The sequence below is a fragment of the Sinohyriopsis cumingii genome, chromosome 11 (assembly GCF_028554795.1).
Source record: "Sinohyriopsis cumingii isolate HCF-2022 chromosome 11, ASM2855479v2, whole genome shotgun sequence".
NCBI lineage: Eukaryota > Metazoa > Mollusca > Bivalvia > Unionida > Unionidae > Sinohyriopsis > Sinohyriopsis cumingii.
Window position 1 is genome coordinate 46,708,866 of NC_142971.1, and position 17,500 is coordinate 46,726,365.

The 17,500-nt window shown below is 33.9% G+C and overlaps 8 non-coding genes across 8 annotated transcripts; all 8 read right to left on the reverse strand.

The window, feature by feature from the left end:
* Window positions 1-878: 878 nt before the first annotated feature.
* LOC149788152 (5S ribosomal RNA) lies at window positions 879-997 on the reverse strand. Its single transcript, XR_016424821.1, has one exon. It is a non-coding gene; the product is annotated as a 5S ribosomal RNA (ribosomal RNA).
* Window positions 998-1,903: 906 nt separating this feature from the next.
* On the reverse strand, window positions 1,904-2,022 carry LOC149788153 (5S ribosomal RNA). The gene has a single exon (XR_016424773.1). It is a non-coding gene; the product is annotated as a 5S ribosomal RNA (ribosomal RNA).
* Window positions 2,023-5,595: 3,573 nt separating this feature from the next.
* LOC149788154 (5S ribosomal RNA) lies at window positions 5,596-5,714 on the reverse strand. The gene has a single exon (XR_016424822.1). It is a non-coding gene; the product is annotated as a 5S ribosomal RNA (ribosomal RNA).
* Window positions 5,715-6,620: 906 nt separating this feature from the next.
* LOC149788155 (5S ribosomal RNA) lies at window positions 6,621-6,739 on the reverse strand. Its single transcript, XR_016424774.1, has one exon. It is a non-coding gene; the product is annotated as a 5S ribosomal RNA (ribosomal RNA).
* Window positions 6,740-10,281: 3,542 nt separating this feature from the next.
* On the reverse strand, window positions 10,282-10,400 carry LOC149788156 (5S ribosomal RNA). Its single transcript, XR_016424483.1, has one exon. It is a non-coding gene; the product is annotated as a 5S ribosomal RNA (ribosomal RNA).
* Window positions 10,401-11,306: 906 nt separating this feature from the next.
* On the reverse strand, window positions 11,307-11,425 carry LOC149788157 (5S ribosomal RNA). The gene has a single exon (XR_016424775.1). It is a non-coding gene; the product is annotated as a 5S ribosomal RNA (ribosomal RNA).
* A 3,496-nt stretch (window positions 11,426-14,921) lies between these two features.
* Window positions 14,922-15,040, reverse strand: LOC149788158 (5S ribosomal RNA). The gene has a single exon (XR_016424484.1). It is a non-coding gene; the product is annotated as a 5S ribosomal RNA (ribosomal RNA).
* Window positions 15,041-15,946: 906 nt separating this feature from the next.
* Window positions 15,947-16,065, reverse strand: LOC149788159 (5S ribosomal RNA). Its single transcript, XR_016424776.1, has one exon. It is a non-coding gene; the product is annotated as a 5S ribosomal RNA (ribosomal RNA).
* Between the last annotated feature and the right edge of the window lie 1,435 nt (window positions 16,066-17,500).

The window sequence follows — 17,500 nt, forward strand, 5'->3', positions numbered from 1 at the left end:
TGAAATTGACTTAAAATGCAGATTCAGGACATTATTGTTGTTGTTATTATTATTATTATTATTCCTCTTTCTGTCCTATCATTTGGTTAAAATAAGCGACACCGGCCTATAAGCTAACTTTAAAAATAGGGTCTTATGAGATTTGCAAAGGATCTCTTCTTGCAACTTGTAGAAGTTAACGTTGTGGAAATACAGAAAGTGGAAGCATGGAATATCTATCTAAACTTACTGTAATCAAAACAGAATTTTATAACCCAATTTATTTAGCCAATGGCCCATATTTACAGTATTCGCTACAGGATGCCAATTTTCCCACTGGCAGACTGAGGCCCTGCTGTAAAAGAAATCAATCAATCAATAAATTAATATAAAAAATTCTCACAATTCATACATTCCATATTTATCAATCAATTAGTGAATAAGAAATACCACAAATAAGTACCCAAAATGAAAGACATTGATCGCATATTTTGCAACTCTGCGCTAGAGACTACACCAGGAATATATGAGAAGAAACTTGAAGGAAGTATTTCGACGTGAAAGGAGGCAGCTTGTTGTGGTAGTAAAAGTAGAGGAAACTGGATAAATTGAACCGAATTTGTTAATAAGAAATACTGGTCATCTATGATCGCATATTCCAGTAGTAAGGATCGAAACCAAGAGCAGAGAAGTGCAAAGCAACATTTGCTATATTCAGGTCCTATACTTGATTTTTTTAGGATCCGAATTATTGAAGAAAGTTAAGGAAAAAGAGAAAATGAAAGTCGAGAAATTGCTCTATTTATTATTTATATTGAATAAAGTAAATTTAGTTACAATAAAAGAAAGAAAGAAAAACTTCAACTGTTTTTAGTTATAAAAGAAAAAAAAAAAATTAGAGTCTACAGCACCCGGTATTCCCAGGCGGTCACCCATCCAAGTACTAACCGGGCCCGACGTTGCTTAACTTCGGTGATCGGACGAGAACCGGTGCTTTCAACGTGGTATGGCCGTAGACACAAGTGTGTGTAAATTTAAGACTTATATTCGCTTCTCTCTTCACCGTTTCCGATGTACAGACGTTTACGTTTATGTGCCGTGTAAAATTAGTAATTAAAGTGTACTTATTAAAACTTATATAGATAAACTGCCTTCATACATTATTCAAATTTGTAATTCAGGCATTTTCGGACTCGGACATTAGTTGCTTAACCGGAGGTTTACACCTTCAAATGGACTTAAATAACAATGCATTTAAACGAAGATTCAGTTCATTTTTGTTGTTTTTGGGCATTATTATTATTATTATTATTATTATTTATCTTATATCAACTGACTAATTCAATAGGTAAATAATCGACATCAGCCTATGAGCTACCTTTAAAGACGGACTCGAATCTGATTTGAAACGGATATCGTCTTGCAGCTCGGAAACGTTAAAGTTGTGGAAACACAGAAAGTGCAAGGAAGTGGAAGCAGGGAACATCCATCCAAACTTACTGTAATCAAAACAGAGATTTATACACCAATTTATTTTGTCAATGGCCCATATTCGAAGTATTCGCTAAGGGATGCCAAGTTTCACACTGATAGACTGGTGCCCTGCTAAAAACAGGTAAATAAATTAAAATAATTAAAAATAATACATTCCAAATATATCTATCAATTATTGAATAAGAAATACCACAGACAAGTATCCAAAATGAAAGACATCGATTGCATACGTTGCAATTATTCGCTATAGGCTGAATCCGGAATATCAGAAGAAATTTGGAGGATCTGGACGGCATATGAGGCGGCCCATTTCGATCCTGGAGGTAGAGGAAACTGAAAAATTTGCACCAGATTTGTGAACAAGAAATATTGGCCATATATGATCGCATATCCTCACAGTGAGGATGGAACCAAAAAAAAATTTAAAAAATGCCTACAGCACCCGGTATTCCCAGGCGGTCACCCATCCAAGTACTAACCGGGCCCGACGTTGCTTAACTTCGGTGATCGGACGAGGACCGGTGTTTTCAACGTGGTATGGCCGTAGACATTTGTATGTACAAATTTAAGACTAATATAGGTTGTCTCTTCGTCGTTACAAAGATATATTACACACGCACACACACACACACACACACACACACACACACATATATATATATATATATATATATATATATATATATATATATATATATATATATATATATATATATATATATATATATATATATATATATATATATATATATATATATATATATTAGAGACAGGGGAGAGCTCTGCTTACGACAATACATCCCTTCAGTTTCAATCTGTAAAGAAGCAAGAGCTTATTTGATCGCCGATGTCACTGACATGTAGGTTGCCATATTTGTGCAGTCATTTGAATAGTAATACAATGGCGAGTTCCGTGTCAAATTTCATCAAGGTTGTCGTTTTCTTTCGTCAGTCAGCTTCATTAACGACAAATGATGTTATACTCGGAATTATTTCTGAGAAAATAAATCGTATTTCTCTCGATTTCATGCAGGTATATCTCGATGAAAGGTCGGTCAAGTTTGCATGGCAGGCTAGTAAGCACAGGGGCTCGCATCGTTGCTCACAATTGAACTGACAGTCATACATTTTATACTATATGTACGACTGATAGTTTCATTGTAAGCAATGATACGAGCCCCCTGTGGCTAGTAAGCAGCCTATGCCGATACCGCATGGTGTCGGCGATTTCCAACGTTTTGATAAGCAAAACAAATGTCCATACACCCCAATACTAATGTCCAAATATCAAAAATCGCTATTTTGGGACTATTATGAATTCATTCAAGGACATTCTAAATTACATCATCGCCACACGTCAAGATTGTTATTACATCAGCACATTCAAAATTGGACTTCATTCAGAAAACCACTGGCATTCATTTGGAACACTACCCTTTTGGACTTGTCATATAACTTTTCATGGACTATTTGTGATTTCATTTATAATGCTGAAAAGTATTTAAATTTTCACTTTGTATTCTTTATAAAAATAAATTAAGTCGGTTGGTTTAGATTGGCTAAGATAGCATTAAGGTGTTTTTGTTTATATGAGCCAATATCACATTATTCTTTTCTTGGTTTAGATGGGCTAAGTTCACATTATGGTACATTGGTTTAGATGGGCTAAGTTCACATTAAGGTGTTTGGCTAAGTTTCCATTAAGATATTTGGTTTAGATTGGCTAAGTTTGCATTAAAGTGTATTGGCTTATATTGGCAAATTTCACATAGGAATTTGATTTAGATGGCCTAAGTTCACATTATGGTGTTCTGGCAAAAGACTGCTTGGTTTTGTTAGGCAATGAGGGTAGTCTTGCTCAAGGGTACAATAGGGCAACCAGCTTGATAGAAATCTATCATGTTAACCATTGGACTGATGTACATTTTATCAGTGTAATTTAGAGTCTGTTTAAACCATTCCGAATCCCCCCATCTCTCTCTCTCTCTCTCTCACATATATATATATATATATATATATATATATATATATATATATATATATATATATATATATATATATATATATATATATATATATATATATATATATATATATGAAAGAAATAATATTTTCAATCTTTCTGCACTGTACTGATTTTCTGGTTGAATACTAAAAGTAAGTTTAAATATATATAAGGAGTTTGCAAATTTTATAAAAGTCAGCTTGCCTAGCAAGTAGTAGGTCAATATGATACAATGTAGAATTTAAGAAAATGTCATTATATGTATTGAAACGTTTGTTTCCTTTGTATCTGTTGATATCTAAAATCCATATCCCAATAATTAAAATTATCCAAGACTATATGTAAATAATACACATATGTATGTATGTATGTACACACACAAACGTATATATATATATATATATATATATATATATATATATATATATATATATATATATCACAAAAGACACACACATATCTTAAAACACCCTCAGCCACCCAGGATATATATATGATCCGTTTTTACGAGATAAACTTATTAATTCAGTATGGTATAATTATCGAGTAAGATCAGTAGAGTTTTTGCCCTTGTTTGCAATCGTTATAGGATAACGCGTTAAAAATAAAATTACACAGAAGTACAATTAATGTTAATAGCTGATAAAGTTATGCGAACTTTGTTGCATACTCTCTCTCTCTCTCTCTCTCTCGTGTGTCAGTATGATAAAGCAAGAAGAAAAAGGAAGAACAGTAAAGAACATATATAAAAAGGTTTATTGAAACAGCGTCTCATCATGGTGTGGGCACCACGATGCATAGGGATAAATAAAAAAGCGAGTATTCCATTACTTTTCACTTCATTTGATATGCATCCATATGACACAGAATGCTCTCGGTGAGTACAGGGAATCAGATAAACGTCACTGTGCGGGACTAGGTATAAAACATTTATTGTAGTTTTAATTGTAAATTTTTCGGGCATTTAAGTAGAAATTAAATGATTTCAGTTCTAGTGAGAACAACATTTCGACTGTAAAACATAATTTGTTGTCTTGATGCGTTTTCAAGACTCTTGGGCTGATTAGTCACACATCTCTTCAACGTTTCCGATGTACAAATGTTTGTGTGCAGTATAATATTAGTAACTAAAGTGTATACTGATTCAAAGTTCTAATCCAAAAGAAGCAAAACTGGCCTCAGATACTCATATTTGTCACTCATCCATTTTCTGACCCAGATAAGGGGAGAATTCCATGTTGAAATTGACTTAAAATGCAGATTCAGGACATTATTGTTGTTGTTATTATTATTATTATTATTCCTCTTTCTGTCCTATCATTTGGTTAAAATAAGCGACACCGGCCTATAAGCTAACTTTAAAAATAGGGTCTTATGAGATTTGCAAAGGATCTCTTCTTGCAACTTGTAGAAGTTAACGTTGTGGAAATACAGAAAGTGGAAGCATGGAATATCTATCTAAACTTACTGTAATCAAAACAGAATTTTATAACCCAATTTATTTAGCCAATGGCCCATATTTACAGTATTCGCTACAGGATGCCAATTTTCCCACTGGCAGACTGAGGCCCTGCTGTAAAAGAAATCAATCAATCAATAAATTAATATAAAAAATTCTCACAATTCATACATTCCATATTTATCAATCAATTAGTGAATAAGAAATACCACAAATAAGTACCCAAAATGAAAGACATTGATCGCATATTTTGCAACTCTGCGCTAGAGACTACACTAGGAATATATGAGAAGAAACTTGAAGGAAGTATTTCGACGTGAAAGGAGGCAGCTTGTTGTGGTAGTAAAAGTAGAGGAAACTGGATAAATTGAACCGAATTTGTTAATAAGAAATACTGGTCATCTATGATCGCATATTCCAGTAGTAAGGATCGAAACCAAGAGCAGAGAAGTGCAAAGCAACATTTGCTATATTCAGGTCCTATACTTGATTTTTTTAGGATCCGAATTATTGAAGAAAGTTAAGGAAAAAGAGAAAATGAAAGTCGAGAAATTGCTCTATTTATTATTTATATTGAATAAAGTAAATTTAGTTACAATAAAAGAAAGAAAGAAAAACTTCAACTGTTTTTAGTTATAAAAGAAAAAAAAAAAATTAGAGTCTACAGCACCCGGTATTCCCAGGCGGTCACCCATCCAAGTACTAACCGGGCCCGACGTTGCTTAACTTCGGTGATCGGACGAGAACCGGTGCTTTCAACGTGGTATGGCCGTAGACACAAGTGTGTGTAAATTTAAGACTTATATTCGCTTCTCTCTTCACCGTTTCCGATGTACAGACGTTTACGTTTATGTGCCGTGTAAAATTAGTAATTAAAGTGTACTTATTAAAACTTATATAGATAAACTGCCTTCATACATTATTCAAATTTGTAATTCAGGCATTTTCGGACTCGGACATTAGTTGCTTAACCGGAGGTTTACACCTTCAAATGGACTTAAATAACAATGCATTTAAACGAAGATTCAGTTCATTTTTGTTGTTTTTGGGCATTATTATTATTATTATTATTATTATTTATCTTATATCAACTGACTAATTCAATAGGTAAATAATCGACATCAGCCTATGAGCTACCTTTAAAGACGGACTCGAATCTGATTTGAAACGGATATCGTCTTGCAGCTCGGAAACGTTAAAGTTGTGGAAACACAGAAAGTGCAAGGAAGTGGAAGCAGGGAACATCCATCCAAACTTACTGTAATCAAAACAGAGATTTATACACCAATTTATTTTGTCAATGGCCCATATTCGAAGTATTCGCTAAGGGATGCCAAGTTTCACACTGATAGACTGGTGCCCTGCTAAAAACAGGTAAATAAATTAAAATAATTAAAAATAATACATTCCAAATATATCTATCAATTATTGAATAAGAAATACCACAGACAAGTATCCAAAATGAAAGACATCGATTGCATACGTTGCAATTATTCGCTATAGGCTGAATCCGGAATATCAGAAGAAATTTGGAGGATCTGGACGGCATACGAGGCGGCCCATTTCGATCCTGGAGGTAGAGGAAACTGAAAAATTTGCACCAGATTTGTGAACAAGAAATATTGGCCATATATGATCGCATATCCTCACAGTGAGGATGGAACCAAAAAAAAATTTAAAAAATGCCTACAGCACCCGGTATTCCCAGGCGGTCACCCATCCAAGTACTAACCGGGCCCGACGTTGCTTAACTTCGGTGATCGGACGAGGACCGGTGTTTTCAACGTGGTATGGCCGTAGACATTTGTATGTACAAATTTAAGACTAATATAGGTTGTCTCTTCGTCGTTACAAAGATATATTACACACGCACACACACACACACACACACATATATATATATATATATATATATATATATATATATATATATATATATATATATATATATATATATATATATAATATATATATATATATATATATATATTAGAGACAGGGGAGAGCTCTGCTTACGACAATACATCCCTTCAGTTTCAATCTGTAAAGAAGCAAGAGCTTATTTGATCGCCGATGTCACTGACATGTAGGTTGCCATATTTGTGCAGTCATTTGAATAGTAATACAATGGCGAGTTCCGTGTCAAATTTCATCAAGGTTGTCGTTTTCTTTCGTCAGTCAGCTTCATTAACGACAAATGATGTTATACTCGGAATTATTTCTGAGAAAATAAATCGTATTTCTCTCGATTTCATGCAGGTATATCTCGATGAAAGGTCGGTCAAGTTTGCATGGCAGGCTAGTAAGCACAGGGGCTCGCATCGTTGCTCACAATTGAACTGACAGTCATACATTTTATACTATATGTACGACTGATAGTTTCATTGTAAGCAATGATACGAGCCCCCTGTGGCTAGTAAGCAGCCTATGCCGATACCGCATGGTGTCGGCGATTTCCAACGTTTTGATAAGCAAAACAAATGTCCATACACCCCAATACTAATGTCCAAATATCAAAAATCGCTATTTTGGGACTATTATGAATTCATTCAAGGACATTCTAAATTACATCATCGCCACACGTCAAGATTGTTATTACATCAGCACATTCAAAATTGGACTTCATTCAGAAAACCACTGGCATTCATTTGGAACACTACCCTTTTGGACTTGTCATATAACTTTTCATGGACTATTTGTGATTTCATTTATAATGCTGAAAAGTATTTAAATTTTCACTTTGTATTCTTTATAAAAATAAATTAAGTCGGTTGGTTTAGATTGGCTAAGATAGCATTAAGGTGTTTTTGTTTATATGAGCCAATATCACATTATTCTTTTCTTGGTTTAGATGGGCTAAGTTCACATTATGGTACATTGGTTTAGATGGGCTAAGTTCACATTAAGGTGTTTGGCTAAGTTTCCATTAAGATATTTGGTTTAGATTGGCTAAGTTTGCATTAAAGTGTATTGGCTTATATTGGCAAATTTCACATAGGAATTTGATTTAGATGGCCTAAGTTCACATTATGGTGTTCTGGCAAAAGACTGCTTGGTTTTGTTAGGCAATGAGGGTAGTCTTGCTCAAGGGTACAATAGGGCAACCAGCTTGATAGAAATCTATCATGTTAACCATTGGACTGATGTACATTTTATCAGTGTAATTTAGAGTCTGTTTAAACCATTCCGAATCCCCCCATCTCTCTCTCTCTCTCTCTCACATATATATATATATATATATATATATATATATATATATATATATATATATATATATATATATATATATATATATATGAAAGAAATAATATTTTCAATCTTTCTGCACTGTACTGATTTTCTGGTTGAATACTAAAAGTAAGTTTAAATATATATAAGGAGTTTGCAAATTTTATAAAAGTCAGCTTGCCTAGCAAGTAGTAGGTCAATATGATACAATGTAGAATTTAAGAAAATGTCATTATATGTATTGAAACGTTTGTTTCCTTTGTATCTGTTGATATCTAAAATCCATATCCCAATAATTAAAATTATCCAAGACTATATGTAAATAATACACATATGTATGTATGTATGTACACACACAAACGTATATATATATATATATATATATATATATATATATATATATATATATATATATATATATATATATATATCACAAAAGACACACACATATCTTAAAACACCCTCAGCCACCCAGGATATATATATGATCCGTTTTTACGAGATAAACTTATTAATTCAGTATGGTATAATTATCGAGTAAGATCAGTAGAGTTTTTGCCCTTGTTTGCAATCGTTATAGGATAACGCGTTAAAAATAAAATTACACAGAAGTACAATTAATGTTAATAGCTGATAAAGTTATGCGAACTTTGTTGCATACTCTCTCTCTCTCTCTCTCTCTCTCTCTCTCGTGTGTCAGTATGATAAAGCAAGAAGAAAAAGGAAGAACAGTAAAGAACATATATAAAAAGGTTTATTGAAACAGCGTCTCATCATGGTGTGGGCACCACGATGCATAGGGATAAATAAAAAAGCGAGTATTCCATTACTTTTCACTTCATTTGATATGCATCCATATGACACAGAATGCTCTCGGTGAGTACAGGGAATCAGATAAACGTCACTGTGCGGGACTAGGTATAAAACATTTATTGTAGTTTTAATTGTAAATTTTTCGGGCATTTAAGTAGAAATTAAATGATTTCAGTTCTAGTGAGAACAACATTTCGACTGTAAAACATAATTTGTTGTCTTGATGCGTTTTCAAGACTCTTGGGCTGATTAGTCACACATCTCTTCAACGTTTCCGATGTACAAATGTTTGTGTGCAGTATAATATTAGTAACTAAAGTGTATACTGATTCAAAGTTCTAATCCAAAAGAAGCAAAACTGGCCTCAGATACTCATATTTGTCACTCATCCATTTTCTGACCCAGATAAGGGGAGAATTCCATGTTGAAATTGACTTAAAATGCAGATTCAGGACATTATTGTTGTTGTTATTATTATTATTATTATTCCTCTTTCTGTCCTATCATTTGGTTAAAATAAGCGACACCGGCCTATAAGCTAACTTTAAAAATAGGGTCTTATGAGATTTGCAAAGGATCTCTTCTTGCAACTTGTAGAAGTTAACGTTGTGGAAATACAGAAAGTGGAAGCATGGAATATCTATCTAAACTTACTGTAATCAAAACAGAATTTTATAACCCAATTTATTTAGCCAATGGCCCATATTTACAGTATTCGCTACAGGATGCCAATTTTCCCACTGGCAGACTGAGGCCCTGCTGTAAAAGAAATCAATCAATCAATAAATTAATATAAAAAATTCTCACAATTCATACATTCCATATTTATCAATCAATTAGTGAATAAGAAATACCACAAATAAGTACCCAAAATGAAAGACATTGATCGCATATTTTGCAACTCTGCGCTAGAGACTACACCAGGAATATATGAGAAGAAACTTGAAGGAAGTATTTCGACGTGAAAGGAGGCAGCTTGTTGTGGTAGTAAAAGTAGAGGAAACTGGATAAATTGAACCGAATTTGTTAATAAGAAATACTGGTCATCTATGATCGCATATTCCAGTAGTAAGGATCGAAACCAAGAGCAGAGAAGTGCAAAGCAACATTTGCTATATTCAGGTCCTATACTTGATTTTTTTAGGATCCGAATTATTGAAGAAAGTTAAGGAAAAAGAGAAAATGAAAGTCGAGAAATTGCTCTATTTATTATTTATATTGAATAAAGTAAATTTAGTTACAATAAAAGAAAGAAAGAAAAACTTCAACTGTTTTTAGTTATAAAAGAAAAAAAAAAAATTAGAGTCTACAGCACCCGGTATTCCCAGGCGGTCACCCATCCAAGTACTAACCGGGCCCGACGTTGCTTAACTTCGGTGATCGGACGAGAACCGGTGCTTTCAACGTGGTATGGCCGTAGACACAAGTGTGTGTAAATTTAAGACTTATATTCGCTTCTCTCTTCACCGTTTCCGATGTACAGACGTTTACGTTTATGTGCCGTGTAAAATTAGTAATTAAAGTGTACTTATTAAAACTTATATAGATAAACTGCCTTCATACATTATTCAAATTTGTAATTCAGGCATTTTCGGACTCGGACATTAGTTGCTTAACCGGAGGTTTACACCTTCAAATGGACTTAAATAACAATGCATTTAAACGAAGATTCAGTTCATTTTTGTTGTTTTTGGGCATTATTATTATTATTATTATTATTATTTATCTTATATCAACTGACTAATTCAATAGGTAAATAATCGACATCAGCCTATGAGCTACCTTTAAAGACGGACTCGAATCTGATTTGAAACGGATATCGTCTTGCAGCTCGGAAACGTTAAAGTTGTGGAAACACAGAAAGTGCAAGGAAGTGGAAGCAGGGAACATCCATCCAAACTTACTGTAATCAAAACAGAGATTTATACACCAATTTATTTTGTCAATGGCCCATATTCGAAGTATTCGCTAAGGGATGCCAAGTTTCACACTGATAGACTGGTGCCCTGCTAAAAACAGGTAAATAAATTAAAATAATTAAAAATAATACATTCCAAATATATCTATCAATTATTGAATAAGAAATACCACAGACAAGTATCCAAAATGAAAGACATCGATTGCATACGTTGCAATTATTCGCTATAGGCTGAATCCGGAATATCAGAAGAAATTTGGAGGATCTGGACGGCATACGAGGCGGCCCATTTCGATCCTGGAGGTAGAGGAAACTGAAAAATTTGCACCAGATTTGTGAACAAGAAATATTGGCCATATATGATCGCATATCCTCACAGTGAGGATGGAACCAAAAAAAAATTTAAAAAATGCCTACAGCACCCGGTATTCCCAGGCGGTCACCCATCCAAGTACTAACCGGGCCCGACGTTGCTTAACTTCGGTGATCGGACGAGGACCGGTGTTTTCAACGTGGTATGGCCGTAGACATTTGTATGTACAAATTTAAGACTAATATAGGTTGTCTCTTCGTCGTTACAAAGATATATTACACACGCACACACACACACACACACACACACACACACACACACACACACATATATATATATATATATATATATATATATATATATATATATATATATATATATATATATATATATATATATATATATATATATATATTAGAGACAGGGGAGAGCTCTGCTTACGACAATACATCCCTTCAGTTTCAATCTGTAAAGAAGCAAGAGCTTATTTGATCGCCGATGTCACTGACATGTAGGTTGCCATATTTGTGCAGTCATTTGAATAGTAATACAATGGCGAGTTCCGTGTCAAATTTCATCAAGGTTGTCGTTTTCTTTCGTCAGTCAGCTTCATTAACGACAAATGATGTTATACTCGGAATTATTTCTGAGAAAATAAATCGTATTTCTCTCGATTTCATGCAGGTATATCTCGATGAAAGGTCGGTCAAGTTTGCATGGCAGGCTAGTAAGCACAGGGGCTCGCATCGTTGCTCACAATTGAACTGACAGTCATACATTTTATACTATATGTACGACTGATAGTTTCATTGTAAGCAATGATACGAGCCCCCTGTGGCTAGTAAGCAGCCTATGCCGATACCGCATGGTGTCGGCGATTTCCAACGTTTTGATAAGCAAAACAAATGTCCATACACCCCAATACTAATGTCCAAATATCAAAAATCGCTATTTTGGGACTATTATGAATTCATTCAAGGACATTCTAAATTACATCATCGCCACACGTCAAGATTGTTATTACATCAGCACATTCAAAATTGGACTTCATTCAGAAAACCACTGGCATTCATTTGGAACACTACCCTTTTGGACTTGTCATATAACTTTTCATGGACTATTTGTGATTTCATTTATAATGCTGAAAAGTATTTAAATTTTCACTTTGTATTCTTTATAAAAATAAATTAAGTCGGTTGGTTTAGATTGGCTAAGATAGCATTAAGGTGTTTTTGTTTATATGAGCCAATATCACATTATTCTTTTCTTGGTTTAGATGGGCTAAGTTCACATTATGGTACATTGGTTTAGATGGGCTAAGTTCACATTAAGGTGTTTGGCTAAGTTTCCATTAAGATATTTGGTTTAGATTGGCTAAGTTTGCATTAAAGTGTATTGGCTTATATTGGCAAATTTCACATAGGAATTTGATTTAGATGGCCTAAGTTCACATTATGGTGTTCTGGCAAAAGACTGCTTGGTTTTGTTAGGCAATGAGGGTAGTCTTGCTCAAGGGTACAATAGGGCAACCAGCTTGATAGAAATCTATCATGTTAACCATTGGACTGATGTACATTTTATCAGTGTAATTTAGAGTCTGTTTAAACCATTCCGAATCCCCCCATCTCTCTCTCTCTCTCTCTCACATATATATATATATATGAAAGAAATAATATTTTCAATCTTTCTGCACTGTACTGATTTTCTGGTTGAATACTAAAAGTAAGTTTAAATATATATAAGGAGTTTGCAAATTTTATAAAAGTCAGCTTGCCTAGCAAGTAGTAGGTCAATATGATACAATGTAGAATTTAAGAAAATGTCATTATATGTATTGAAACGTTTGTTTCCTTTGTATCTGTTGATATCTAAAATCCATATCCCAATAATTAAAATTATCCAAGACTATATGTAAATAATACACATATGTATGTATGTATGTACACACACAAACGTATATATATATATATATATATATATATATATATATATATATATATATATATATATATTATATATATATATATATATATATCACAAAAGACACACACATATCTTAAAACACCCTCAGCCACCCAGGATATATATATGATCCGTTTTTACGAGATAAACTTATTAATTCAGTATGGTATAATTATCGAGTAAGATCAGTAGAGTTTTTGCCCTTGTTTGCAATCGTTATAGGATAACGCGTTAAAAATAAAATTACACAGAAGTACAATTAATGTTAATAGCTGATAAAGTTATGCGAACTTTGTTGCATACTCTCTCTCTCTCTCTCTCTCTCGTGTGTCAGTATGATAAAGCAAGAAGAAAAAGGAAGAACAGTAAAGAACATATATAAAAAGGTTTATTGAAACAGCGTCTCATCATGGTGTGGGCACCACGATGCATAGGGATAAATAAAAAAGCGAGTATTCCATTACTTTTCACTTCATTTGATATGCATCCATATGACACAGAATGCTCTCGGTGAGTACAGGGAATCAGATAAACGTCACTGTGCGGGACTAGGTATAAAACATTTATTGTAGTTTTAATTGTAAATTTTTCGGGCATTTAAGTAGAAATTAAATGATTTCAGTTCTAGTGAGAACAACATTTCGACTGTAAAACATAATTTGTTGTCTTGATGCGTTTTCAAGACTCTTGGGCTGATTAGTCACACATCTCTTCAACGTTTCCGATGTACAAATGTTTGTGTGCAGTATAATATTAGTAACTAAAGTGTATACTGATTCAAAGTTCTAATCCAAAAGAAGCAAAACTGGCCTCAGATACTCATATTTGTCACTCATCCATTTTCTGACCCAGATAAGGGGAGAATTCCATGTTGAAATTGACTTAAAATGCAGATTCAGGACATTATTGTTGTTGTTATTATTATTATTATTATTCCTCTTTCTGTCCTATCATTTGGTTAAAATAAGCGACACCGGCCTATAAGCTAACTTTAAAAATAGGGTCTTATGAGATTTGCAAAGGATCTCTTCTTGCAACTTGTAGAAGTTAACGTTGTGGAAATACAGAAAGTGGAAGCATGGAATATCTATCTAAACTTACTGTAATCAAAACAGAATTTTATAACCCAATTTATTTAGCCAATGGCCCATATTTACAGTATTCGCTACAGGATGCCAATTTTCCCACTGGCAGACTGAGGCCCTGCTGTAAAAGAAATCAATCAATCAATAAATTAATATAAAAAATTCTCACAATTCATACATTCCATATTTATCAATCAATTAGTGAATAAGAAATACCACAAATAAGTACCCAAAATGAAAGACATTGATCGCATATTTTGCAACTCTGCGCTAGAGACTACACCAGGAATATATGAGAAGAAACTTGAAGGAAGTATTTCGACGTGAAAGGAGGCAGCTTGTTGTGGTAGTAAAAGTAGAGGAAACTGGATAAATTGAACCGAATTTGTTAATAAGAAATACTGGTCATCTATGATCGCATATTCCAGTAGTAAGGATCGAAACCAAGAGCAGAGAAGTGCAAAGCAACATTTGCTATATTCAGGTCCTATACTTGATTTTTTTAGGATCCGAATTATTGAAGAAAGTTAAGGAAAAAGAGAAAATGAAAGTCGAGAAATTGCTCTATTTATTATTTATATTGAATAAAGTAAATTTAGTTACAATAAAAGAAAGAAAGAAAAACTTCAACTGTTTTTAGTTATAAAAGAAAAAAAAAAAATTAGAGTCTACAGCACCCGGTATTCCCAGGCGGTCACCCATCCAAGTACTAACCGGGCCCGACGTTGCTTAACTTCGGTGATCGGACGAGAACCGGTGCTTTCAACGTGGTATGGCCGTAGACACAAGTGTGTGTAAATTTAAGACTTATATTCGCTTCTCTCTCCACCGTTTCCGATGTACAGACGTTTACGTTTATGTGCCGTGTAAAATTAGTAATTAAAGTGTACTTATTAAAACTTATATAGATAAACTGCCTTCATACATTATTCAAATTTGTAATTCAGGCATTTTCGGACTCGGACATTAGTTGCTTAACCGGAGGTTTACACCTTCAAATGGACTTAAATAACAATGCATTTAAACGAAGATTCAGTTCATTTTTGTTGTTTTTGGGCATTATTATTATTATTATTATTATTATTTATCTTATATCAACTGACTAATTCAATAGGTAAATAATCGACATCAGCCTATGAGCTACCTTTAAAGACGGACTCGAATCTGATTTGAAACGGATATCGTCTTGCAGCTCGGAAACGTTAAAGTTGTGGAAACACAGAAAGTGCAAGGAAGTGGAAGCAGGGAACATCCATCCAAACTTACTGTAATCAAAACAGAGATTTATACACCAATTTATTTTGTCAATGGCCCATATTCGAAGTATTCGCTAAGGGATGCCAAGTTTCACACTGATAGACTGGTGCCCTGCTAAAAACAGGTAAATAAATTAAAATAATTAAAAATAATACATTCCAAATATATCTATCAATTATTGAATAAGAAATACCACAGACAAGTATCCAAAATGAAAGACATCGATTGCATACGTTGCAATTATTCGCTATAGGCTGAATCCGGAATATCAGAAGAAATTTGGAGGATCTGGACGGCATACGAGGCGGCCCATTTCGATCCTGGAGGTAGAGGAAACTGAAAAATTTGCACCAGATTTGTGAACAAGAAATATTGGCCATATATGATCGCATATCCTCACAGTGAGGATGGAACCAAAAAAAAATTTAAAAAATGCCTACAGCACCCGGTATTCCCAGGCGGTCACCCATCCAAGTACTAACCGGGCCCGACGTTGCTTAACTTCGGTGATCGGACGAGGACCGGTGTTTTCAACGTGGTATGGCCGTAGACATTTGTATGTACAAATTTAAGACTAATATAGGTTGTCTCTTCGTCGTTACAAAGATAGATTACACACGCACACACACACACACACACACACACACACACACACACATATATATATATATATATATATATATATATATATATATATATATATATATATATATATATATATATATATATATATATATATATATATATATATTAGAGACAGGGGAGAGCTCTGCTTACGACAATACATCCCTTCAGTTTCAATCTGTAAAGAAGCAAGAGCTTATTTGATCGCCGATGTCACTGACATGTAGGTTGCCATATTTGTGCAGTCATTTGAATAGTAATACAATGGCGAGTTCCGTGTCAAATTTCATCAAGGTTGTCGTTTTCTTTCGTCAGTCAGCTTCATTAACGACAAATGATGTTATACTCGGAATTATTTCTGAGAAAATAAATCGTATTTCTCTCGATTTCATGCAGGTATATCTCGATGAAAGGTCGGTCAAGTTTGCATGGCAGGCTAGTAAGCACAGGGGCTCGCATCGTTGCTCACAATTGAACTGACAGTCATACATTTTATACTATATGTACGACTGATAGTTTCATTGTAAGCAATGATACGAGCCCCCTGTGGCTAGTAAGCAGCCTATGCCGATACCGCATGGTGTCGGCGATTTCCAACGTTTTGATAAGCAAAACAAATGTCCATACACCCCAATACTAATGTCCAAATATCAAAAATCGCTATTTTGGGACTATTATGAATTCATTCAAGGACATTCTAAATTACATCATCGCCACACGTCAAGATTGTTATTACATCAGCACATTCAAAATTGGACTTCATTCAGAAAACCACTGGCATTCATTTGGAACACTACCCTTTTGGACTTGTCATATAACTTTTCATGGACTATTTGTGATTTCATTTATAATGCTGAAAAGTATTTAAATTTTCACTTTGTATTCTTTATAAAAATAAATTAAGTCGGTTGGTTTAGATTGGCTAAGATAGCATTAAGGTGTTTTTGTTTATATGAGCCAATATCACATTATTCTTTTCTTGGTTTAGATGGGCTAAGTTCACATTATGGTACATTGGTTTAGATGGGCTAAGTTCACATTAAGGTGTTTGGCTAAGTTTCCATTAAGATATTTGGTTTAGATTGGCTAAGTTTGCATTAAAGTGTATTGGCTTATATTGGCAAATTTCACATAGGAATTTGATTTAGATGGCCTAAGTTCACATTATGGTGTTCTGGCAAAAGACTGCTTGGTTTTGTTAGGCAATGAGGGTAGTCTTGCTCAAGGGTACAATAGGGCAACCAGCTTGATAGAAATCTATCATGTTAACCATTGGACTGATGTACATTTTATCAGTGTAATTTAGAGTCTGTTTAAACCATTCCGAATCCCCCCATCTCTCTCTCTCTCTCTCTCACATATA